Raw genomic sequence first — 26,868 nt, 5'->3', positions numbered from 1 at the left:
AGTGAGACTAACAAGTTAGTTACTTCTTCCATTAAAGTCCTGGTTGAAGAGCCAAGCTTTCACCTGCTTCCTGAAGTAGAGGTAGTCTTGTGTTAAGCGGAGCCTTTCAGGCAATGCATTCCAGAGTGTGGGGGCTACTCCGGAGAAGGCTCGCTTGCGGGTATCACATTGTGTAATGATCTATATTTGGCCACTTTGCTATGAGGGCTCTGGGCTACTCCCTAACGCTGCCTTCAGTACTGCCCCTGACCTGCCCCTTTTTTGGCATTTGTCAGAGATGATATTCAGCGGCACTGAATATGGGGGGGGGGGGGGGGGGGGGCGGGGAGTGATGACAAGTCTCTCTCCTTCCCACTTACATTGAATATTGGCCCCATGGTTTTCATTGTTTCTAACAGGGACAAACTTTTGCTGTGAGAAAAGGCTGAAGCATCTAGGGCTCTTCAGCTTGGAGAAAGACGGCTGAGTGGAGATATGATAGAGGTCTATAAAATAATGAGTGGAGTGGAAAGGGTAGACGTGAAGTGTCTGTTTACTCTTTCCAGAAATACTGGGACTAGGGGACATGTGATGAAGCTACAAAGCAGTAAATTTAAAACAAATTGAGTAAAGTATTTCTTCACTCAACTTGTAATTAAACTCTGGAATTCGTTGCCAGAGAATGTAGTAAAAGCAGTTAGCTTAGCGGGGTTTAAAAAAGATTTAGATGGCTTTCCTAAAGGAAAAGTCCACACACCGTTATTAAAATGGACTTGGGGAAAATTCACTGCTTATTTCTAGGATAAGCAGCATAAAATGTATTGTACTGTTTTGGGATTTTGCCAGGTACTTGTGACCTGGATTGGCCACTATTGCAAACAGGATGCTGGGCTTGATGGACCTTTGATCTGTCCCAGTATGGCAATACTTATGTACTTATGACCAGGCTAAATCCATTGAAGCAGCGTGTATGTTAGCAATGATGTTTAATATATTTTTATTACTACTCTGCAGATTGTTGAAATTATCTAGGTTTGAAATTTATATTGTGCGCAGATGATATTCAATTTCTGATTGAAATTGATAAATCTATAGAGGATGTGTTTCAAATGCTAAGACTTTGCTTGAATGCAGTAAATCAATGGCTACATGAAAATCTCTTAAAACGCAACATTGCAAAAACACAAATATTTTTATCTATTAGTCATCTCCTGTGATGATGTACCTGGAGATTTTGTGATAAACGACTTCTATTAATAATAGTATCCAGAATTTAGGGATCCTTTTTTATTCTTCTCTATCTATGAATCCACAAGTTACTAAAATAGTTAGGCAAGTATTTTTCAAATTGAAGATAATCAGATTATTTATTTATTTATGTATTTATTTTATTGCACTTGTATCCCACATTTTCCCACCTATTTGCAGGCTCAATGTGGCTTACAAATACCTGTAATGGCATCACCATTTCAGGGTACAGAAATACACTCTCTGTTTCCTATCCTTCAACCTGTCTTTAATCCACAATAGGACTTTCCTCCTATCCCATGACCCTCCAATTTCCTCTGTAGCCTTTCATGAGGTACCTTGTCAAACGCCTTTTGAAAATCCAGATACACAATATCAACCGACTCCCCTTTGTCCACATGTTTGTTCACTCCTTCAAAGAATTGAAGTAAATTGGTCAGGCAAGATTTCCCCACACAAAAGCCGTGCTAACTTGGTCTCAGTAATCCATGTCCTCGGATGTGCTCTGTAATTTTGTTTTTGATAATAGCCTCTACCATTTTCCCCGGCACCGACGTCAGACTCACCGGTTCCCCTGGAACAACACATTTACCATCATTTTCCTAGACAGTTTAGGCAGTATTATGTTATGTAAAATCCACAAATGTTTAGTCATAAAATTCAGCATTCTCCGAGGACAAGCAGGCTGCTTGTTCTCACTGATGGGTGACATCCACGGCAGCCCCTCCAATCGGAACACTTTCTAGCAAAGTCCTTTGCTAGTCCTCGCGCGCCGATGCGCACCGCGCATGCGCGGCCGTCTTCCCGCCCGAACCGGCTCGTGCCGGCCAGTCTTCTTTTGTCCGGGGTTCATCAGATCTAACTGCCTCTCACATCCATCTGAACAGTTATGTTCTTTGCGTCACAAGCGCAATGGTGTGGTGCAAATCCTCATTGAATCCACTTCTTATCATTCATATCACACTGTTTAATTTCCAAGTCGTATAATTTATGTAATCCAGCAAAACTGTTTTTAATAATAAAATATGCCCAACATATCTCAGTGCATAAAATTATCTTTAAATGACGGCAGCTTGTAAACGCTAGGGAACCCCCACCATTTCCAAAAACTGACATATTCCAATTAATAAATCCTGAATAAAATAGTTTTTTTCTACCTTTGTTGTCTGGTAACTTCGTTTTTCTGATCATGCTGGCTCAGTATCTGATTGTGCTGGTATCTGTCCTCTTAACTCCGTTTCCAGGGCTTCCTTTCCGCCTTTCTTCTTCATTTCTTGCCCTACATCCGTAAGTAAAAGCTGGGTCCTCTGCAGACTTGACTGTCCAGTGGATCCAGCTTCTGCCTATTTTCTATATCCATGTGCACTTTTTCTCCTCTCTTCCTTTTCCCTCACCTCATCGCTTCCTCACTCTTCCCTCGCCTCCATCCATGTCCAGCATTTCTATCTCCTCCATGCACCCATGTCCAGCAACCCTCCTATCCCCCCTGCCATCCATCTATGTCCAGCAACCCCCCCGTCCCCTCTGCCATCCACCTATGTCCAGAAACCCCCCTCCCCTGCCATCCACCCATGTCCAGCGACCCTCCTGTCCTCCCTGCCCTCCCCTGCCAACTGCCATCCACCTATGTCCAAACCCCCCTCCCCTGCCATCCACCCATGTCCAGCGACCCTCCTGTCCCCCCTGCCCTCCCCTGCCAACTGCCATCCACTTATGTCCAAACCCCCCTCCCCTCCATGCACCCATGTCCATCGACCCTCCTGTCCCCCCTGCCATCCACATATGTCCAGAAACCCCCCTCCCCTGCCATCCACCCATGTCCAGTGACCCTCCTGTCCTCCCTGCCCGCCCCTGCCATCCACCTATGTCCAGAAACCCCCTCCCCTCCATGCACCCATGTCCAGCGACCCTCCTGTCCCCCCTGCCATCCACATATGTCCAGAAACCCCCTCCCCTGCCATCCACCCATGTCCAGCGACCTGTAAATTTTAAAGGCCCTCTTTGCGCCCTAGGAATACCCTTCTCCAGGGACAAAGGGTCTGCGCTTCCACTATGTGTTGGGCCGCCTGCCTAAATCCTTTTGATATTCCATCCCAGTGATATCTCTGTTGTGTAGATACCAGAAGGCGTAAGTCTAGGATACTGTCCATGACCATGGCCTTCTGTCTATCAGGATCTAAGTGAATCCTTGGTCATCTATGTACCTACATGTATTCTATTAAAATGCAACAGTAATTTATATAGACATTGAGTGTTAGTTGTGTGTGTGGCTTAGTTTGTAGTATCAATGAAAGGTGAAGAATACTTGAAAATAAAGACAGAGATAGATTTCAGAGAGAAGGCTTTATTCTTACCAAGTTTTCAATTAAGTACAGACATCAAAACAGATTCTGGGTTCAATCGCATAGAGCTCCGCCGTCTGAGAAGTGCTGGGGAGGACTCCAACTCTCTCTCAAAATCTTATCTCTTTTATAGCCCCAAGTCCCAATACAAGTCTATTGTGAGGTACCTTTTTTTCTAATATTTCTCAATTTCTGAGATCATACTTTCTTATCCGGCCAGATGTTCATCTGTACCCAACTCTTTTCCGTTCTATCTATTTCTAGAGTTTCCACACTTCCGTAGATGTCAACATGTTTTTGGAACAATTTGTTTTTCTCGTTTACTAAAATATCTTTATCAGTTTCACATCTTCCTTTTGTAATACCTTTCATAACATCTTATGATCTGTGTGCCATCTTATGGTAAATAAGTCCCATTTTAAAAACTTCATTTTATTCCTTTTACCCATTATTCTTTCATTATAGGTGCTATATTCAATTAGAAAGTTGTACCTGGTTGTGTTAAGACCCATTGTTCAGACCTGCTTTTTGCAGATTCTCAAATATGACATCATTAGCTTGTTATTTGGCCTAGTCAGTACTTTTTCAGTTGCTTTAGGCTGTGTAGCTTAGCCCACCACTATTCCAGTGGTAGGTCTGAAGCTAGGCCACATATTAACATTCCCCTCTTCACCCTATCCCATAGGGTGACACCAGGGTTAATACACCATGGTACCATCCATTCCAGAAGGTATCCTATCAGGCCATCAAATTTTCTGAGTCTTACGGTTAACTGGTACAGTCTAATTTGTTTTTGGTTTGAAATTACCATCTTGGCACCACTTCAATTATCTCAATACTTCTTATCTACAGTATATCTATGGTTATACAAAAACTTATAATTACTGACCCTCCTGCCCTCCCCTGCCAACTGCCATCCACCTATGTCCAAACCCCCTCCCCTGCCATCCACCCATGTCCAGAAACCCCCCTCCCCTGCCATCCACCCATGTCCAGCGACCCTCCTGTCCCCCCTGCCAACTGCCATCCACCTATGTCCAACCCCCCCCCTGCCATCTACCCAAGTCCAGTAACCCCCCGTCCCTGTCCCCCATGCCCTCCACCCTTGTCCAGCACGAGACTCGTTTCCCTGCTCCCCCTCCAGGCACCTGAGCCCCCCTCCCGTCCGAGCCCCCCCTCCCCGCCAAACGACCCTCTTCTACCACCCGACCCGGCCAGCACCTCACCTGACCCAACATTTCAAAAGAAATCTTCAAGCGGCGATGCCTGCGTCTGACTAGAAGAAGAAAAACCGCTTCGCGGTTCGTCCATTGGCCGGCCTTCCCTCATGTCCCGCCCTCTGATGTAACTTCCGCAAGGGTGGGACATGAGGGAAGGCCGGCCAATGGACGAACCGCGAAGCGGTTTCTCTTCTTCTAGTCAGACGCAGGCATCGCCGCTTGAAGATTTCTTTTGAAATGTTGGGTCAGGTGAGGTGCCGGCCAGGTCGGGTGACAGAAGAGGGTCGTTTCGCGGGTCGGGGAGGGGGGGGCTCGGACGGGAGGGGGGCTCAGGTGCCTGGAGGGAGGGGAAGCAGGGGAACGCGGAGAGTCCCGTCGTTTGACATGGGTGGAGGGCGGGCGAGCGAGCAGCGGCAGTCGGCGGCGAGGCAGAGCTGAGGCGCGCCGCGCGGGGCCCCCTTAGGCACGGGGCCCTATGCGGCCGCCTCGGTCGCCTCTGCCTAAGACCGGCCCTGGATGCGCAGACTCTCATGGCTGCGTGCCTCCAACCTGGAGAATAGAATCCAGCAGTGGATTGCGGACTCGCCTTGCCGTGCGGATAATATTTTTGGAGAGAAGGTCGAACAGGTGGTAGAACAGCTCCACCAGCGGGACACCGCATTCGACAAGTTCTCCCGCCGGCAGCCTTCAGCCTCTACCTCTACAGGTAGAAGATTTTTTGGGGGAAGGAAGACTGTTCCCTACTCTTCTGGCAAGCGTAGGTACAATCCTCCTTCTCGACAGCCTGTGGCCCAGGCTAAGCCCCAGTGCGCTCACTCTCGTCAGCAGCGTGCGCCTCAGCAAGGCCCCTCGGCTCCCCAGCAAAAGCAAGGGACAAGCTTTTGACTGGCTCCAGCAGAGCATAGCCGACATCCAAGTGTCAGTGCCGGGCGACCTACCAGTCGGGGGGAGGTTGAAAGCTTTTCACCTAAGGTGGCCTCTCATAATCTCCGATCAGTGGGTTCTCCAAATAGTCCGGCAAGGATACACCCTCAATTTGGCCTCAAAACCTCCAAATTGTCCACCGGGAGCTCAATCTTACAGCTTCCAACACAAGCAGGTACTTGCAGAGGAACTCTCCGCCCTTCTCAGCGCCAATGCGGTCGAGCCCGTGCCATCCGGGCAAGAAGGGCTGGGATTCTATTCCAGGTACTTCCTTGTGGAAAAGAAAACAGGGGGGATGCGTCCCATCCTAGACCTAAGGGCCCTGAACAAATATCTGGTCAAAGAAAAGTTCAGGATGCTTTCCCTGGGCACCCTTCTCCCCATGATTCAGGAAAACGATTGGCTATGCTCTCTGGACTTGAAGGACGCCTACACGCACATCCCGATACTGCCAGCTCACAGACAGTATCTGCGATTTCAGCTGGGCACACGTCACTTCCAGTACTGTGTGCTACCCTTTGGGCTCGCCTCTGCGCCCAGAGTGTTCACGAAGTGCTTGGCTGTAGTAGCAGCGGCACTTCGCAGACTGGGGGTACACGTGTTCCCATATCTCGACGATTGGCTGGTGAAGAACACATCCGGAAAAAGTAACACTTAGCTTTTAAATGTGTTGGAACCAGGCACTCATCACTGTCCGTTCTACGGGAACCCGTTTCGCCTAGAAACATGGCTTCTTCAGGAATGGAGTGCTTTGGAATATGCTGAAAATCTAAAATGAACAAAAATCATAATTTGAAAGAAAACAATATAATAGTTGCACACCTAAAGATCACACCACGGTCAAACATACTATTAACCGGACATCTGCAATGCTTCAAGATGGCGCCTTAGCGTCCACGTACAATCAGCTGACTAAAATACTATCATGCACGTTATGGTCAGATGTTAATAGAAATTGTGCCAATCAATGGCATTGTTCAGCCCGTTAGGTTCTAAGGTATCGAATTCAAAGATCCACCTTGCTTCCCTTCTTAATAGAGTAAGTTTTCGATTGCCTCCTCGATGATTTGCTCCCACCTGATCTAATACTGAACATCGTAAATCTTCAAATTAGTGTTTTAAAGAGATACAGTGTTCAACGATTGGTTCTTTGACAGCTGATCTACGTAAATTGGATCTGTGTTCCATGATTCTCACTTTTAATGGTCTAGTTGTCATGCCGATATAGATCTTATTGCAAGGACAACGTAGGGAATATATAACATGATCAGAAGAACAGTTTGTGAATTGCGATAACTTATGAATCCTATTAGTTTTAGGATTCACAAACTGTTTAGTTTGTTCAGTAATATGGCATATCTGGCAATGTCCACATTTGTAATGTCCTAAGACTTGTTTCTTATTAACGATGGAAAGACTTGCGTCTGCTGGGCTGACAATCTCCTTGATGTTGTTCGTCCTGGCAAACGCAATGCGTAAATTAGTGTTTTCAAATGCGCTCATTGATCTCATGATATCCCATCTGTTTTTGACCAGATTCGCAAGATAGGGACTATGTTCGGTATATCGCATAACCATGGTGAAATTATTCTCTTCTGTTTGACATTTTGATGTACTTCTCAGAAGTAGATCCCTATCATTGCACTTAGCCCTACGGTATGCCTTTTTAAGGACAGACTTGGAATAACCCCTCTTCAGTAAGTTGGACATTAATTCTTCCGCCTGTGTTTTGAACATAATCGAGTCAGAACAGCTACGTCTTAGCCTTAGCATTTGGGAAAAAGGAAGGCTGTTTTTAAGATGTTTGGGATGACAGCTTGAGTTGTGGAGAAATGTGTTTCGATCCGTGCTTTTTTAAAAAACTTTGGTAAAAAAACCACTGACTGTCAAGGGCTGAGTATCCTTGGGGGGGGGGGGGGGGGGGAGTTGCTGTTGCATTTCAGAGCTTATGCACTGCATTCCTGCTTTTCTTGGCATGTCTATACAAAGAAGCACCTTTCCTACCACATCCTTAACACCACCCCAAGGTCATGCTCTTTGTGTGCCCTCAACCTCTCCCTGTAATTGTCATTTTTCTTGTCCTTTGCTGCTGTTCCTCTTTTTACTCTTACACTATAGACTCACCTATCGCTTCCCCCACACCTGCTCTTGATCAGAATATTATGATATCCCAGTCCTTGTCGGCAATCGTCGGCCATTTGCTCCTTGACCATACCTTCAACCCCATACTCTGGTTCCTGTGTCAGTCATTGCACCCTGTGCCCTTCCTGCATGGCCCCCGTCACAGCAACCTCTCCGTTTTGATCTGAATAATGCATGTTCTCCTTGACACAAATCACATCAAATCTCCAATCTTTTCACGACACACACTCGACATTCTCTGTGTTACAGAGACCTGCCTCAGCCTCGGTGATACTGCCTCTGTTCTCGAGACATGTCCCTTAGGCATTCTCTCCCTTCATGCACCCCGGCCAGCACGCTGTAGGGACATCATTACCTGCTTCTTTGTCTCTTCCCTTCATCTCAGGCTGCCTTTTTTTTATGTTCATAATTTTTATTAATTTTCAACAAACTTAAACAGAGGTATACTGTTACGTAAAATATAGCCACAAATAAAACATTTCATTATTTATTTATTTATTTTATTGCATTTGTATCCCACATTTTCCCACCTATTTGCGGGCTCAGTGTGGCTTACAATACATAGTAAATAATGGAAATGCAATTTGTTACAATCAGTTATGGATTACATTGTGAGAAGTTAAGCGAGACAAAGTCGAGGTGTCGTTAGGGAATAGGACAAGGAAAAGAACAATGGAACAATGGAAAGAGACAACGGGAAATTGCTAGGGTGATAGAACCTTAGCAAAAGAACATTCGGTATAACATTTTCTGTGAGTGAGGTTTAAGTGTGATGAGATTACGGGGGATGAGAGTTCAGAAAAGAATGTATTGGTGTATTTCTGGAATAGTGAGTGTGGACTTCATGTGTATTGCTCCTTACAGTAAATTTTGTCGAAGAGATGAGTCTTCAGTAGTTTGCGGAAGTTGGTTAGTTCGTGGATTGTTTTCAAGTTGCGTGGTACATTACATTATCTTCTGACTTTACATATTAAATGGCTTTCTTAGACCCCAAAATAAGAAGCTTAGGGGGGTTAGGAATTAGTGAAGTTTCACTTATTATAATATTTATTATACAAGAAAATATGACGCTGTATTTCTCAGTCTAATTTCCATTGTCTCTATCGTTGTTTAGAATCTAGGACCAACTTAAGCTGATCAGGTATATAGAATACAAGTTTGGCATTATTAAACCTCACAATATATTTGCATGGGTATGCTAGAACAAAAGAACCTCCCAAATCTATTATTTTAGATCTCATTGAAAGAAACTGTTTTCGCTTTTGCTGAGTTACTTTTGTCACATCCGGATACAGCCATATTTTTTTCCCACCAAAATTATGGTTCGCTGTTTTAAAATAAAGTCTCATTATGGCATTCAGGTCTTGTTGAAAAACAAAAGTTACTATCAGCGTCGCCCTTTCTATCGACTGTTCCAGGATCTCTGTAAGATTCTCCACATCGAGTTCATTTCCAGATTGAACATTATTTGCCTCATCCGCTTTTTTAATCGTATTTAGTATGAAGTAAATTTTATTTAAGGGAGGAATTGCTTCTTGTGGGTAATTTAAATTTTCTTTAAGAAATCTAGTAAATAGATCTAGGGGGGAAACCCCATACACTTTAGGAAAATTAAGCAGATGTAAATTCAGTCTCCTGTTGTAATTTTCAATTTGTTCAATCTTTCTCCTTATGTCCATATTATCTTTCAGCACTGCAACTTTAAATTCATTCTCAATTTTTTGTGAAAAATCTTGTTTGACCATATCCACAGATTCTTTCAATTCTTGCATTTTAATGCCTAGAATTTTTACCATTCCGGAAGACTGTAGTAAGGTTTTTTCCATCTATAGTAGTTTCAGCCACATTGTCCCCAGATTAACCTCCATTTCTTTCCCGGCTGGTTTAGATGTCATCGGTGAGTCGGTTGTCCCACTGGGTCTGCCAACTTCTGCCGTTCCGGTATCTGTTGGTTTCTCCTCTCGATTCACCGCAACTGCAGGGCTTGAAGGAATCATAGAGAGCGGCGGGGGTGGGGGGGGTTTACAGATATTTCACATTCCAGCGAGGGAGTTGCTTCACCAGGTCCTCCCACCAAGGAATCCACCCCGCTTACTGTCTGTCAAACAGCGGGGTAGAAACGCTTCAGACCCGTTCTCGCCGGAGTGGACATCCCGGTAGGTGGGGGAATTACCTGGACTACTCCTTTTCTTTTGGAATGAGGCATAATTTCGTAGCAAACAACTAAAGTTAACGGAGCTGGCTGGAGCGAACTCACCAAACGTCTGCTCATGGCGCCATCTTGATACGCCCCCCCCTCTCAGGCTGCCTTTTTAAGTCTTTAGTGATCACCGACACCTCCTCTGCCTTTCATCTGACAATCTTATATCAACCTCCTTCACCTTCTGTTGCCTCTTTGGATGAATTGATGGCCATTACCTCTGAATCCTGCACCTTGTTTTTCCTCATCCTGTTCCTTGGTGATTATGATATCCCTTCCTCTGGGTTCTCAGCATCTTTTCTCTCTTTTGCCTCAGCTGCTGCAGCGCTTTTTTTGTAAGAAAAAAGGTGCCGGTACTCATGCAGGGCAGCCTGGGGGGTGGGGCTACTATAAATGCTCTGCCCCATATATAGCTCCGCCCCTTCAGTAGCCACACCCCATTACCAGCCATAGAGCATATAAAAAGCATCTTTGAGAATATTACACCAGTCCCTAGAATACCAATACATCTCTTACTGATAAAACATAACAAACAGGATGTTCCACACAGAACTACATATCAGAAGATCTTGATGGAGTTACAATAAGTAATGCTGATCTTAGTGCCTGGGTATAATACTAACAATCTGACCTGCCTTATTCCAGCAGCATTAAGAACCTAAAAATGTAGAAGTCCATAATTCTGCTATAGATGGTATTTAAAAACACTGTAAAGTGCTATAAAATGAATGGACGAAAAAAGTACACAAAAAGGTCCACTAACATAACTTTCAGGAACAAATAAAGACCTTCCTTTTTTTCCCTGTGTAAATCAATCTATTTTAGTGAAGCATCATCATATGTGCAAAATAAATGTATAAACGGTGAAAACAGCATAGACCTAAACAAAGCTGATGAAAACCATTTCCTCTACAAACTGAAGTTTCATTATTTCTTCTCCAGCTTTACTAAGGTTTCTCAAGCAGTGACGAATCTTTCCTGCTATCACTTAGTTCTGCACTACCTGCTACCTATACCTGGATCAGTTCTGAACAAAAAGTAATAAAGCAAAATCTAAAGCATTTGTTAATTTCAGAACTATATCTAGCCATCCACATTGTGCTCTCTGTTTGTTTGCCTTTTCTGGCTCATAAGTGCCCTTAGCAATACATTTTATATACTTCATTTTCTTGAAGACCTAATCCTGTATTTGTGACATCAATCATTTCCAGAGCAAATTAGAGATCATGTTGGTGTAAACTGATGCAAATGTCAGTATCTTTATTCTTTAGCATAAGCTTTCTCTAATCTACTAGATGTAAATGCAGACCTTAGCAGATACCAAAACACATGCATTTGACTGCCTTCACACACACCAAGAACCAACCCGCGGTCTAGCTTCTCTACTACTACTAACATTTGTATAGCGCTACCAGGCGCACGCAGCGCTGAACATGAGACACATAGAGACAGTCCCTGCTCAAAGAGCTTACAATCTAGGTAAAACAGACAGTGTGATGAGCCTCCTACATGTTTACATTTATTAAATGCTTGATATACCGCACTCTCCAATCCCGTTACTATCCCCCCAACCGACAAAGAAGGGAAACAGCATCCATTCCCACAGTACTTTTGGGCTGTAAATAATCCAAGATTAGCAAAGCACACATGGCTGGCATCAGAGACCCCAGATAGGTGCAGAAGTACTGGTTGTGGGTATGGGGTACCTTTGTTAAACTGGTGGAGGAGGGGGGGACCACTATGAAAACCTTAACAAGAAAACAGTCATATGTGAAACACCTTCTAACACCCCCCCCCCCAATTCTACCTAGCCTCTGGTTACCACAACCCTGCTTCCTTACATCTCCTTTTCACTAAGCAATTTAACAGACATCATCTTGCATTTGTCTTATCCCTTCCTGCTATTTGTAAACCAATAAATATTTAAACAAATGGGCAGTGCCCATCCTCAGGCTTCCTGACTGGCAGCAGGTTAAGGTATTGCACTGTTTTGTACTAGCTAAGTGAGTCACACCTTAGCAATTAGACCAACTCAAGAGCTGAAGAGACCTGAAAAGTGATTGCTGGTTTCTCAGAGGCCAACTTCCTTCAGAAGGAATTCCCCACCAAAATTAATACCCATTATCCTTAAAGCTCTCCACATGTAAGAAATTAAGTTTGTGGTAACCCAAAGGAAATATTTTACCTCAGAACTTCTTTCCTTCCTTCAGTGTAACCCCCTGTTCAGGACGTGGAAAGGTCCTATATTCCAAGTCACAAATCGACAAAGCCCAAAGCTTCATAGAAAGCAACTTTTCTCTCCCTGTCTTCCACTCTCCTTCCCATCCCCCATCTCCCCCTCCACTTCTCTACCCCGCCCACGGTCCGACATCTCCCCTCTTTCTCAAGCTCCAGCTTGTCTTTCAGACCGCCGGCAACGACATTTTCTCTCTCAGGCTGTGGGCTGTGCTGCCCTAAACCAGCCTCTCTGATTTGTCACGGGGGGGGGGGGGGGGGGGGGGACAACAGGTGCCCCACTGCCGGTGCTCAGCTGTACCCTGCCTGTTGCAGGCATTAGGGCGCAGTTGTGCTGGTGAGCACTTGTTGACGGCATCAGTTGTTCTTCTTCTCTGTCCCGCGCGATTCGAGGCAGACAGGAGCAGGACCTGGCTTGACAACACGCACGCGCCATTGCCCAGGTGACCTCTTCGTTGCAGTCGGGTGCGTGCTGTTGCTGGGCCTGCCTGCCGAAGCTGATAGGGTAAGGGGTTGGTGACGTGACAAATTTCACCCGCCGCCACAGCAGCAGAGCCGCGCGCTCAGCAGAGGAGACTCAGACTTCCGCGAGAGAGTTCTGTCAGCCTGAGAAAAAAAGGTGCCGGTACGCCGTACCGGCGCAAGAAAAGCACTGGCTGCTGGCCTAACCCAGCATATCACATTCCCTATACGCTCTGCGGGTAACTCTCTACACTTGATTTTCACCTCATAAGTAATGCCATACTGGGAAAAGACCAAAGGTCCATCGAGCCCAGCATCCTGTCCCCCCCGACAGCGGCCAATCCAGGTCAAGGGCACCTGGCAAGCTTCCCAAACTTGCAAACATTCTATATATGTTATTCCCGAAATTGTGGATTTTTCCCAAGTCCATTTAGTAGCAGTTTATGGACTTGTCCTTTAGGAAACCGTCTAACCTTTTTTAAAACTCTGCCAAGCTAACCGCCTTCACCACGTTCTCCGGCAACGAATTCCAGAGTTTAATTACACGTTGGGTGAAGAAATATTTTCTCTGATTTGTTTTAAATTTACTACACTGTAGTTTCATCGTATGCCCCCTAGTCCTAGTATTCTTGGAAAGCGTGAATAGACGCTTCCAATCCACCTGTTCCACTCCACTCATTATTTTATATACCTCTATCATGTCTCCCCTCAGCCGTCTCTTCTCCAAGCTGAAAAACCCTAGCCTCCTTAGTCTTTCTTCATAGGGAAGTCGTCCCATCCCCGCTATCATTTTAGTCTCCCTTCGCTGCACCTTTTCCAATTCCACTATATCTTTCTTGAGATGCGGCAACCAGAATTGAACACAATACTCAAGATGCGGTCGCACCATGGAGCGATATAATGGCATTATAACATCCTCACACCTGTTTTCCATACCTTTCCTAATAATACCTAACATTCTATTCGCTTTCCGAGCCGCAGCAGCACACTGAGCAGAAGGTTTCAGTGTATTATCGATGACGACACCCAGATCCCTTTCTTGCTCTGTAACTCCTAACGTGGAACCTTGCATGACATAGCTATAATTCGGGTTCTTTTTTCCCACATGCATCACCTTGCACTTGCTCACATTAAACGTCATCTGCCATTTAGCTGCCCAGTCTCCCAGTCTTGTAAGGTCCTTCTGTAATTTTTCACAATCCTGTCGCGAGTTAACGACTTTGAATAACTTTAAATCGGTCCCTGGAGACAGAAATTGACCGGTTGGCTCAAGGAATCTTTGAAGGGCCTAACATCAGAGACTGGGGCAGATTTAGATGAGCTAGGCTTGGCTAGCCTTTGGGCGGAGACTGAGTTGACCCAGGATACATTGGGAGAGACCTTCATGGGGTTTCAATAGTTACAAACCATGTATGCCCAATGTGCTGGGGTGATAGTGCATTTCAGTGAGCTGGTCTAGACTTTAGTAAGCTCTGGTGCAATTTCATGACCTGCTATCTATTTAAAGACCTGTGACAGCTTGGGTCTGTTCTAGTGAGTGTCCCTGACATTTTTGGGTGAGTTCTAAATCCAACCATAAAGTCCCAAAGCAGGAGTGAAAATATTTATCAACTGGGAGAGCCGTGTGATTCACTTTCCCCTCCCATTAAAGAATGGATCATGGTACTGTCCTCCCTTGAAAGCCAGATTCCCTCTGTATTTCACAGTCATATCAGATGCCTTTTGCAGGTGTATAAGAATTTAATTGTGGAAAGCCCAGTGGCATATTACCAGCATTATCTCCAGTTGCTTTTCAGCAGTCAATTGGAGAGTCTGAGTCTTTTGAAACGGCTTCAGGAATATCCTGCAAACAGATTTGAAATACCAAGGGCTCCCTCTGAGAACTGGGGAGACATAATAGATCGAGAGGAACCATTAGGGCAGGATTGTCTAGTTTTGCCTCTACAGGAAGTATCCCAGAGGCTAGGGTCAGACCATTGTCAACAGGTCACCCCTGGGATGCCAAGACATTACTTGTATGAAAAGGATGCTAACAGAAAGGAAGGGTCCAGGCAGACAAGGCTGTGATGGGGTCAGAATCAGGAATAAGCATTCTCCTTACCAACCTTCAATCAAGTTATTATCAGTATTCCTGTCTCTCTAGAAATCATGCTTGTTTCATGTTTTATTTCAAAATTTGTTTATTGTTTTGCATGTGATTACAATAAAACATTTAACAAAATCTTCTCTCTCTCCATGCGAATCTATTCTAAAGTTATACATAGGTCTGGTTAGAGAAATTCCCCCTTCCCAGTCTCAGTACAGTATTCTGTGTAGTCACAAACTTTAAATTTAACTCTTTAAATCTTACCCCCCCCCCCCCTTCCACCCTCTCTATCCCCATCTCCATCCCCCCTCCCCTCCTCCCATCTCCCGCCCTCGTCCCTTTTAAGTAATGACTATTCTGCTTGATTGTAGCATTGACCATTTCTCATATATTTAATATATGTCCTCTACCCCCTGGGGGTATTGATTGCCAAAATGGGGTCCATAGTCTATAAAAGTCTTTGTCTGTGAATCTCCGTTCTCCTCTATAATCTGCTAATCTCTTTTCGAATTTCATGTAATCCATCAACAACTCACGCCACTTCTGCAGAGTCGGTTCTTTGTTTGTAATCCACTCTGTGAGAATAAGTTTTTTCGCTGCCAGTACAGCTCTACCAGTAAATCCCTTGAAGCCTGCTGTAGTTGGTTGAACTATCCTTGGTCTTCCGAACAGCAACAGCGGCCCTTTCTTCCATGTGGCGCCCCACATACTGGATGACATTTGTATTACTCTGGTCCAAAATCTTTGTATTTTTGAGCAAGTCCAGAACATGTGCCCTAGTGTCGCGCCCTGCGTCCCACACTTTGGGCATGCTCCATCTGGAGAGATGCCCATATGGAAGGCTCTTCTTGGTGGAATGTAAGTTCTTAATGCAAATTTGTATTCCATTTCGCAATATTGGATCATCTTTGATGATTTTTGCGTCGAATAAATGTATTCCTGTAGTATTTGAGGCGTTAAGGTCATTTGCAGTTCCTCAGTCCATGCCTGGGCCAGAGCTACATAATCTATTTCCTCTGTCATGTCTCTTAAATGTCTGTGATGCATCGTCAATGACACCCTGCCCTGTGCCTTAAATGAAAAGGCTGAGGAAATCTCCTCCTTTACATCTTCCGTGAGGCATTCCCAGGGCAAGCTGTTTATGTAATGTCTCAATTGCCAGTAGTAGAATCTATCTCTTTCATCAAATTTAAACTGGGCCTGAAGCTCCACGAAAGGCCTGGTTCTCCCCTCTGATGTCAAGACCTGATGCAAGTATACCAGTCCTCTCTGCTGCCATTGGTTAAATCTACGGTGTAGAGTTCCTGGTAGGAATTGTGGGTTATTGCAAATTGCTTGAAAAAGCGTAATTCGTCCAGAAAATTGATGGTGTCGGCAAACCCACTTCCAGACCGCCCTTGCCGTGGGCATTATATGCGATTGTTGTAGGACTTTGGGAGCTTGACCGCCTCCCACATGCAACAGGCTACTGAAATGTATTCCCTGTGTTAATGTTGTTTCCAGATTTGTTGCTGAAAAGTCTGAGGTTGATCTGTACCAATCCGAAATATGTCGCATGCCACTTGCTATTGTAAGATACCTGATGCTGAGCAATCCCAATCCTCCATATTCTCTTGGTATTTGCAACGTCCGTACTGGGAGGCGTGCTTTCCTCCCCTTCCACAGAAAGCGCTGTATATACCGGTGCAAGCGTTTTTCATCTTCTTTCTTAAGAAAAAGTGGAAGGGTTTGAAATTTATAGAGCCACTTTGGCACTATCATCATGTTATAAATAGCAATTCGTCCCATAAGGGACAGCGGATATTTCTCCCACAACTGTAGTTTTATGCGAGTGGTCTCAAGCAAGGGCTCGACATTTTCTTGGTATAATTTAGATAGATCTTGCGGTATGTTGGTTCCAAGGTATTTAATTTTCTCTTCCACTCTGACTATGGGGCAACTTTCCTTCTCCTGCTGGGTTCCACTCGGATATACATCCATTATTTGAGACTTTTTTTTATTTAGCTTGAAACCAGAAATCTGTCCAAATTCCTTTGTTAGGCTCAGCAGTTGGTCCAATGAGCTCATCGGGCAGGCTGATATTATCATCAGGTCGTCTGCAAAAGCTAGGGCCTTTATAGTATCCCCCCCAACTTTCACCCCGGGGATTCCCTCTGCTCTCTTTATAAGTCTCAGTAGGGGTTCTAATGATAGGATAAACAATGTAGGGGATAGGGGACATCCCTGTCTGGTGCCTCTGGATATTCTAAATGGTTCTGCTTTAACTCCATTTACTATCACCGAAGCAGACGGATTTGCATACAAGGATTCTATAGCTCTGTAATACCAGCCCCCAAATCCCATATGCCTCAGTACTTGGAACAAATATGTCCACCCCACCTGATCAAATGCTTTTTCAGCATCGAGTGAAATTATGGCTGTAGGGGTTTTTGTCAGCTGACCGGTCGCCATGGCTAATAGTAATCTGCGCACGTTTTTGGCTGCTTGTCTGGTCTTAACAAATCCCACCTGCTCCTCACCCACTAACCTGGGCAAAATTCCGGCCAAGCGATTTGCTAGTATCCTGGCCAGTATTTTTAGGTCAACATTGAGTAATGAGATGGGCCTATATGAGTCAGCCTGGCCCTCTGGCCTCCCAGGTTTTAGGATCAGGGAGATCAAGGCTGCGTTTGCATGATGTGGGAACTGTCCCTCCCCAACTACTTGTTCATAGTAATCGCTAATAACAGGATAAAATGAGAGTGGTAGAATTTTATAAAATTCCCCGGTATACCCATCCGGGCCCGGCGCGGATCCCAGTGGTAGTGACTTCACCACCTCCTGTATCTCCCTAGCCTCTAGTGGCTCTTCTAGGACTGCTCGCTCACTGTCTGTTAATTTCGGGAGCTCTGCCTGTTCCAAAATTTTTTGTATGTCTCCTTCCTCTGGGTCTTCAGGCGAACTATACAGTCTAGAAAAAAATTTTGTCAATATCTCGGCTATCCTTTCACTCTTATTCTGCAGGAGACCCGTCTCATCTTGGAGGGCTATTATCGGTTTGCGTGGTCCCCACGCCGAAACTAAGTTTGCTAACATCGTCCCTGGTCTGTTTCCAAACCTGCGAAATTTAAATTTCTGGTATGCTAGGTATCTCTTGCTTCGGTCATGAAGTAAGGCATTTAGCGTCACTTGCATTGCTCGAAGCTGGTCTTTATGTTCTTGAGTCTGCTGCTTAATATATCTGGCTTTTGCTTTTTTTAAGGATTGTTCCAGTCTCATTATTGCTATTGTTTGTTTTTTATTATGAGCGTGTACAAAGGCTATTATCTCTCCTCTGAGTACGGCTTTAGCTGCACTCCAGAACAGCCCAGGCTGATCCACATGTTCCCTATTATTCTGAACATAGTCCTCCCATTTCTTTTTGATATGTTCTTGGAATTCACTATTCTGGGACAAATAGTTTGGGAATCTCCAGCTGCTACCCTGCTGATAAAACCCTGGTACTTCCACGTCTATCCATATTATGGAGTGATCTGATATCTCCTCTGGTCCTATTTCAGCGGCCCGCACCCACGTAAACGCGGACTGGGCTATTAATATGTAATCTATTCTGGAAAGTGTGCCATGTGCTCTGGAAAGGTGAGTAAAGTCTCTCTCCCCAGGGTGTAAGCTACGCCAAGTGTCTACCAAATTGAGTGAGCGCTTAAAAGAATTAAGTACATGCGCTCTGGGTCCTCCTCTCGAAGCAACTCTCGGGTTTGAACAGTCTGCATTTGGATCTGCCACTAGGTTGAGGTCTCCCATTACCAGAAGCTGCTCAGGTTTGTATGGGAGGCACATCCGAGCAAGATTAGGATAAAATTGTGCCTCATAAATATTTGGTCCATATATTCCCAGAATTAGGAAGTTTCTCTGTTGTACCCATACCCGTACCAAAACATATCGCCCTTTCGGATCTGCTTTCACTAATTCAGATTTTGTACCTCTCCCTTTTCTTATCAGCACTGCCACTCCGCCTTTCCGATCCCCAGAGGATGCTGAGTGCACCTCTCCCACCCACTGCCTTTTTAGTTTGTTATGCTCCTCTGGCGTAAGTCTTGTCTCTTGGAGACATCCGATATCTACTTTCTGTCTCTTTAGATTGGATAAGATTTTTGCCCTTTTTATCGGGGTCGTTATGCCTCCCACATTCCAGGAGGCAAATCTGATGGTTTTAATGTGCATTTAACTGTGGGACTCTATATGGCAAATAATATTTATATGTCTGCCTCAGGTGCCCAGCCTCACCCGAGACACTATGAGTTGTTCTATTTACCCAGGTCTCTCTTGTTGTGCTATGGGACTTCTTAGAAATGTGTGGTGTCATGGTCAACGCTTGTTTGCTTCCCCCCTTCCTACCCTTCTGCCCCACCCTTTCCCTCCCACCCTCCCTTAACTCCTTACCCATCCCCGTACAAACCCTTCTATTCCCCCCACCTAACATAGGAGAGAAATAGTGAGATCAATGATGTGGGGTTTCCCCCTCCCCCGCCATTTACTTTATCTGTGGGCCCCTTTCCAATACCTCCTTAGATGGCTCTGGGCCTCTGCTTTGCATGCTGCTTAAATCCAGAGTCTGTTCTCTTTAGTCCTTTATTTATTTATCTCTGCTTTGCTGTGACTGAAGTGTCTCTGCCGCCCATTCTTGAGCTTCTTTGGGGGTCATGAACACTTGCCATTTGCCCTGGTGGTTGACTCGTAGCGTAGCGGGGTATATTAGCATGAACTTTTTGTTCGCTTCCACCAATGTTGTACAAATCTGGCTGTAGGCCCTCCTCCGTTCTTGCAGTGCGTAGGAGTAATCTTGGTAGATCCTCACCGGAGAGCCCTCGAAGGCCAAGGTTTCTCGTTTCAGCCGGGCACCTCTTAAAATTTCCACCTTGTGCACGAAGTTGTGTACTTTTACCATCACCATCCTGGGTTTCTGATTATTGTCCATTTTCCGCCCCACTCGGTGTGCTCGCTCAAGGCAAATGGCACCCATTCCGTCTGACAACGCAAACTCGTTTTGCAGCCACTTTTCTAGCACTGAAGGTAGTAGGCGCTCTGATACATTCTCAGGTATGCCTACTATTCTCCATCCTACTCCCCCTACACCATCACCCGGGGCCTCGAGGTCTAACCGCACTGAGGCGTGATCTGATATCTCTTCTGGTCCTATGTGGGTTGCCTTTACCTGCGAGAGCATGGACCGCTCTACCAGTATGTAATCTAATCTCGCTAAGGTGCTATGCACCCTGGACCTGTGCGTGTAATCCTTTTCTCCAGGGTGCAGCGCTCTCCATGCATCTACTAAGTTTAATGTTTTTACAAACAGTTTCAATTCTCTCGCCCTTTGCCCTGAGTAATGTGACGAGGTGGGGTTTGAGGTATCCTCCTTTGGATCTAAGACTAAGTTAAAATCACCTAGTACTATCAGTTTATCTAACTTATGCTGCAGGCATCTACTTTCTAGTGACTGGAAGAACTCCCGGTCGTGTTCATTTGGGCCATACACTCCTGCTAATAAAAATTCAATACCCTGCACCCACACTCTTAATATAATAGTACGGCCTTGTTCCCCCTTCTCCACCACTGATATCCTACATGCCAATCCTTTTCGGACTAATACCGCCACTCCACCTCGGCGTCCCCTGGCTGCCACTGCATAGCATTCTCCCACCCATGCTCTTTGTAACTTTGTATGTTCCACATTGCCGAGCCGTATTTCCTGCAGGCAGACTATATCAGCCTTATATCTTTTTAGGGCCGTTAATATTTTATTTCTTTTCATGGGGGACGTTATACCCCCCACATTCCATGATATTATTCTGATTGGCATACCCTTAGTATGATATTAACAATTCTGTCTCTATTGTTTCTTAGGGGCACTCCCTGAACCATCAAGCACATGTTGGAGCTCTCTGAAACTCCCGCACTCCGCACACACGCATGTCCTGCTTTTGTTTTCCTCAACAGATAACCTGTATTGACCATTTGATAAGGGCCCTTCCTGCACTCCAACCCCCCTCCCGTCCCTGTACCCCCCAATTCAAACATGTACCCTCTTCCATGCACCCAATCTGGTCAGGCGCTGGAATAGAGACCCTGGCGAACACTGGAGACCCCAAACTCCACATTTCAACCAAACATTATACATACATTTACTCATAAGTTCCAAAACATTGCATCTCCTACAGATCGCTCCATCATACTGTAGTTAAGTCCAAGTTCAGACAGTTTCATTTATAAATTTTTCATTTACATCAAACGATATAAAAATCGGCAATATCAGCAAAAAAAAATATAAGGAAATAAACAATACATCATTATCTAAAGTAAATAGTATTTCAAATTTGTCCACTATTAATTGAGTCAAGATACTAGGAAATCAAATATTAACAATAAACACATTATTTAAACGGAAGGGACATAGCAGATATTTGCAGCCAACTAAACAGCATTTCTAACTAGGGAGGCAAAACTCCAGGTACATTAGCACTCTGCTTGGAATCGATAAATTCTAGTAGCTTCGAGGGGGTAAAGAATATATAGTTAACAGATTCAAAGGTAATATAACATTTGCAAGGAAATTTAAGCAAAAAAGTGGCACCCATTTTAAGAACTCTATTTTTATAAATCAAAAAATCTTTCCTCCTCTTCTGCGTACTCCTTGCCAAATCTGGAAATATTTGTATTCTTTGACCCAAGAAGATATCAGTCAAGTGGCGAAAGTAGAGTCTCAAAATATTATTTCTATCCATTTCTAAAGCGAAAGTCACAATCAATGTTGTTCTCTCTGTGATAACTTCTAAAGAGTTCTCTAGAAATTCTGTCAAGTTTAAATCAGGTGAAGTTTGATCTTTTGGAGGTTTGGAGACACCCATAATATATTGGGTTCTCGTTATGGGGGGAAAACCCTCCATTGAGATTCCCAATATTTGAATAAAATATCTTTTAAGCATATCTATAGCTGGTACTAAGGGTGATTTTGGAAAATTAATTAACCTAAGGTTATTTCTTCGAGAGTTATTTTCCAAATTTTCCAATTTCTTTTCCTGAATTTCTTTTTCTTTAGTTAAGGAAAACGTTAGATTTTGAAGTTTTTCAACTTCAGCCTCCATCTTCAAGACTTTTTCTTTCTGTTCTTGTAAATTATTAAACAGATTATCACTGGTTTGTTTTAGTTCCTTAATTTCTCCCTTTATGGAAATATTCATTTGAAGTAGTGTGCTATTGACCCCTTGAATTGCATCCCATAATGAATTCATAGTCACCACTGTTGGTTTTTGTAATCCACCATTGTTCCCGATAGTAACACTCCGGGGAGCAGGAGCCTCGACCCGCAACTGCTCCTGCATTGCTGTTTCTTTCCCGGGGTTGAGGTGCCTGACGGTCCTCCTCCCAACGGTGTTGCGAATAACATTTCCAACTGCCGTGGTCCCTCAGGCACTCTTTCGCTTCCGGGTTGTGGTGGAACAGTGTGAGAAGGAGGACTCAACGTCGCTCCTTCAATGCTGCGGTCCGTATCCAAAAAGGTCGAACCCGTCGAAGCAGAGATCCGCTCGCCATGGGTCCCAATTCCAAAGACCTCCAAAGTCGGCTGTCGAGAGGTTGGCGTCGTCGGTGGAATCGTGGAGGTAGGAACCACCGTCTTCCCCTTTCTCTTCCCCATTTTAAACGGAGAAAAAGAGAATTCCCTCGGTAGTCTAACGATGGGTCTCGGGAGCTTAGGAACGCACATCCGTTACTGACGCCATCTTGACTCTCCCCCAAGTTCAGACAGTTTCAATGATTTTGTTTTCTATTAAATATTTTTTCGCTTCCGGCATTGTAGGGAATATTTTCCACTGGTCTTGCACGAACACTTTCAGTTGGGCTGGGTATTGCAATGAAAAGCGGATATTCTTGCGTACCAGAGCAGAGCAAAGAGGATGATACTGTTTCCGCTTTTCTTGTACTATTGTAGAAAAGTCTTGAAATATCAGTATGCCTTTATTATTGTATTTCAATGAGTCTCGCTTATGTTTAAAACCTTGAAGGATTTCTATTTTGTGGCGGTAATTTAATATCTTCGCAACAACCATTCGTGGGCGATTACGATCTTCCATCCTGCGGCCCACACGGTGCACCCTTTCTATGATAACTGTGCCTATCGTGTCCGTAACCGCCAGCTCTTTTGAAAGCCACGTTTCCAACCACGTTTCAAGGTTTCTTTCAGGGAGCGCCTCGTCCAGACCAACAATCCGTAGGTTATTCCGACGTGCACGGTTCTCATATTCGTCCAGCAAGCTCCGCTGCTCTGTAAGTTGGCGTTTTAAACTTACAATGTCCGAGCTAAATCCGCAGGCGTTCGTCTTCAACTGCTGAGACTCTCATCTCCAGATCTTCTACTCGGATCCCCATCCCGTCCAGCGCCATCTGGTAGGTTTCTAATTTGTTGTTTAACGCCTCTCATTTTGGCTCCCATGCTTTTGCGATCGCTTGAGTGAGTTGCGATAGCTGAGTCTCAGTAAATGCGGATGCCGCTGCTGCAGCCTCTTCCGCCATTTTTACATCTTCTCTGCTTACTTTAGTCTTTTCGTTTTTCGTGGATTTTTGTGCCATATCTACTGGGAGCGTTCTGATGTACTTGTCCATATAACAGAACCGATCTGCAGGTTCCACCGCGTAGGAATTTAGACTTTGGTGGAGTCAGGGGTCTCGGAGCTTCGGTAGCATGCTGCTCCCTAGCTCATGACGTCACCGGAAGTCCACAAAATTTTTTTTAAAGGTAGGGTGGTGGTGGCAAGGTTGGAAGGGGAGGTGCAAGACGGGGAGGGGAGGGAGAGGGGAGACAGGTTCGTTTTTAGTGATGATCGAAGTATCTAATCTACAAGACGGGGGGGGGGGGGGGAAAGGATGGGGGAGATAAAACTTAACATGCAGTTGATGTTGAAGGGCATTGTTGGAAGTTTAGAGGGAGGGAGGAAGGGGGGATAAGGGGAGGGGGGAATTCTTTTTCAAAAAGTTATTAAGATGTTATGGTGTATTATGATATTTGCATACAGCATGGTATGTTTGTGGAACTTTGCAGTGTATTGTTGACATAGTTGTAACGTGCTGAAGTTGTAATAAAAAATGCTTAAACATAAAGGTAGGGTGGTGGCAGGAGAAGAGGGCTGTCATTGAGTCGGGGTGTTGTGGGGGTTCTCAGATGGGGAGGGGAGGATTTTCAGATGGGAGAAGGGGATTGGGGTGGGGAGGGGTGTTTTGGGGGTTCTCAGATGGGGAGGGGAAGGGGTTCTCAGATGGGAGAAGGGGGGAATTCTCAGATGGGAGAAGGGGTGGGGGTTCTCAGATGGGAGAAGGGGGGTGGGGAGGGGGCTCTCAAATGGGAGAAGGGGGCTGGAACTGGGGTCTGAAAAGGGGTCATGAGGGAAAATGGGGCATGCCTGGGTCAGGTGGGAGAATGGGTCGGGCTGAAAAGAGGGGCCCTAATGCAAGGCATGTGGATGAAGGGGGCTGAAAAGGAGAGTAGGTGGGATAAGGGGGCTACTACTGGGACTGGGGGCTGAAAAGGGGCAGGGGCTGAAACTGTGGGGACTGGGGGCTGAAAAGGAGACAGGGAGAAGTGGCTGGGGCTCAAGCTCAAGACTGGTGAGAGAAAAGGGCTGGGGTTGAAACTGGGGGCTGAAAAGGGGACAGGGAGAAGTGGCTGGGGGCTGAAGCTCAGGACGTGGGAGAAAAGGGCTGGGGATGAAACTGGGGACTGGTGGGATAGTGGGGCTGGAACTGGGGGGCTGAAAAAAAGGGGCAGAGAGAGGGGACAGATCCTGGATGGAAGGGGGAGTGAGAGGGAGGGCAGACCCTGGATGGATGGGAGAGGGAGGGCAAATGGTGGATTGAAGGGGCAGAGAGAAAGGGCAGACAGTGGATGGAAGGGATAGAAAGGGCAGACAGTGAATGGAAGGGGGAGAGAGAGAGGGCAGACAGGGGCAGATGGTGGATGGAAGGGGCAGAGATAGATGGCAAATGTAGATGGAAGGAGCAGGGAGAGAGGGCAGACATTGGATGGAGGGGACAGCAGAGAGGGCAGACACTGGATGGCAGAGAGAGAACAAAGAAAGATGTTGGATGGAAGGAAGACAGTGAAAAGAAGATGAGGAAAGCAGAAACCAGAGACAAACTGTAAATAAAATATATATTTTTATTTTTTTGCTTTAGGATAAAGTAGTATTGTAGCTGTGTTAATAAATGTTTATAATAGAACATGTAAACAAGGTAATCTTTTTATTGGACTAATTTTAATACATTTTGGCTAACTTTTGGAGGACAAAACCCCCTTCCTCAGGTCAGAATCCTATCTAGGATACTGTAACAGCACTATACTGTATTGACCTGAGGAAGGTTGTTTTGGCCTCTGAAAGCTAAATGTATTAGTCCAATAAAATGGTATTATTTTATTCTCTATATTTGTTTTATTTCTATTTGTTAATTTGTAAAGTGGTGATTGGTACTTGTTAGTTTTTTTTCAAATTTACATCTGCTGTCTTTATATTTTGCACAGTACTAGGGGACATTTTCTGTTTCTGTGGTGTTGCATTGTATGCAGAGTCTGGCATCTTGGGGGTTCAATTTAATTTTTGTCTAAATAGAAAGTTTATGATTACTTATTCTATAGTGGATTAGGGTGTATCTGTGTTTGTGAAAAAGACATGGCTTTCAGTTGGCATTGACTGTGCAGGATCGACGATCTGTACTATTCTGTCTGGTTTCGTTTTACAATAGGTGAATTGATGTTCTAGTGCTCACTGTAGTGTTTTAAGATGTTTTCCTTTTCTTTGTGTGATTCGTAGAAATGACTGCTTATGGTATGGTAGAATTGCTCTATAGGTCCTGATTGTTTTGTATTCTCGACATGCCTAGTACTAGATTTTGGAGGGGGGTGTTAAAAAATGACCGGCCCCGGGTGTCAAGTACCGTAGCTACGCCACTGGACTAAGAAAGGATAAGGGAGGAAGGTGGAAGAGGTAGGGAACAGAAGAGGGTGTAAGTTGGGTAAAGTATTGTGAATAAAGAATGTATAATAATACTTCAGAGATGGATGAATTCAAAAGGAAAAAGCATATTTAAATTGTGCCAAGTAGTCAGATCTAGGTATCGCAGATGGATTTCTAATTTAAGTCAAGTCGTATGTGTAGGCTTGCTTGAAAACGTGAGTTTTAAGTAGCTTCCAGAAGGGTAGATGGTTATTGACTATACGAATCGATCTTGGTAGGATGTTCCAGAGCTTGCTGCCTATAACGGAGAAATTGGATGCATATTATGTTTTGTATTTGATTCCTTTACAGTTGGGAAGGTGTAAGTTTAGATAAGTTCGAGAAGAACTAGAGCAATTCCTGGTAGGAAGGTCAATCAGATTATACATGTAAGTTGGGGAGTCTTCGTAGATAATCTTGTGAATCATCGTGTGGACTTTGAAATTTATTTGTTCCATAATAGGAAGCCAATGAAGTTTTAAACGGAGAGGTGTTGCGCTCTCAAACCACGACTTACCAAAAATAAGTCTGGCTGCCGTGTTTTGGGCAGTTTGGAGTTTATTCAGGACTTGGGCCTTGCATCCAATAAAAATACTATTGCAGTAGTCAACATGGATAAGTACAGTGGAATGGACCAAATTGCGGAAGGTTTTTAGGGGAAGATAGGGTTTCACACGCTTCAGTATCCACTTCATGTTGAACATTCTCTTTGTCGTAGCTTTTGCGTGATTTTCCATGGTTAGGTGTTTGTCTAGTACTACTCCTAGTATTTTTAGGTTGTCTGATATGGGGATGGTGACGTCAGGAGTGTTGAGTGTAGTCAGAGTGAGAGTAGAGTACTGGGATGTGAGGATTAGGCATTGTGTCTTCTCCTTATTCAGTTTCATCTTGAAAGCATTGGCCCAAGAGGCTAAGATGTTCATTCCCTTAACTATTTTATCGAAGATTTCTGCTATGTTGGATTTGAAAGGTATAAAAATGGTAACATCATCTGCATAAATGAAGGGATTGA

General features: G+C 44.7%; 1 protein-coding gene across 3 annotated transcripts in view; it reads left to right on the top strand.

Annotated features, from left to right (window-relative positions):
• LOC115479154 (cytochrome P450 2J5-like) overlaps positions 1–26,868 on the top strand; it is a 137,880-nt gene that overhangs the window by 28,819 nt on the left and 82,193 nt on the right. The window contains exon 1 of one of the 3 annotated variants that reach the window (XM_030216934.1): positions 18,438–18,456. The exons of the other annotated variants lie outside the window; for them this stretch is intronic. The gene's annotated coding sequence lies outside the window, so the exon portion shown is untranslated. Of the gene's footprint in view, positions 1–18,437; positions 18,457–26,868 lie in introns of those variants that run through there. 3 annotated transcript variants of the gene reach the window in all.

This window comes from Microcaecilia unicolor, chromosome 10 (genome assembly GCF_901765095.1).
Source record: "Microcaecilia unicolor chromosome 10, aMicUni1.1, whole genome shotgun sequence".
Lineage (NCBI taxonomy): Eukaryota > Metazoa > Chordata > Amphibia > Gymnophiona > Siphonopidae > Microcaecilia > Microcaecilia unicolor.
This window is presented reverse-complemented; position numbering and strand designations above follow the sequence as displayed.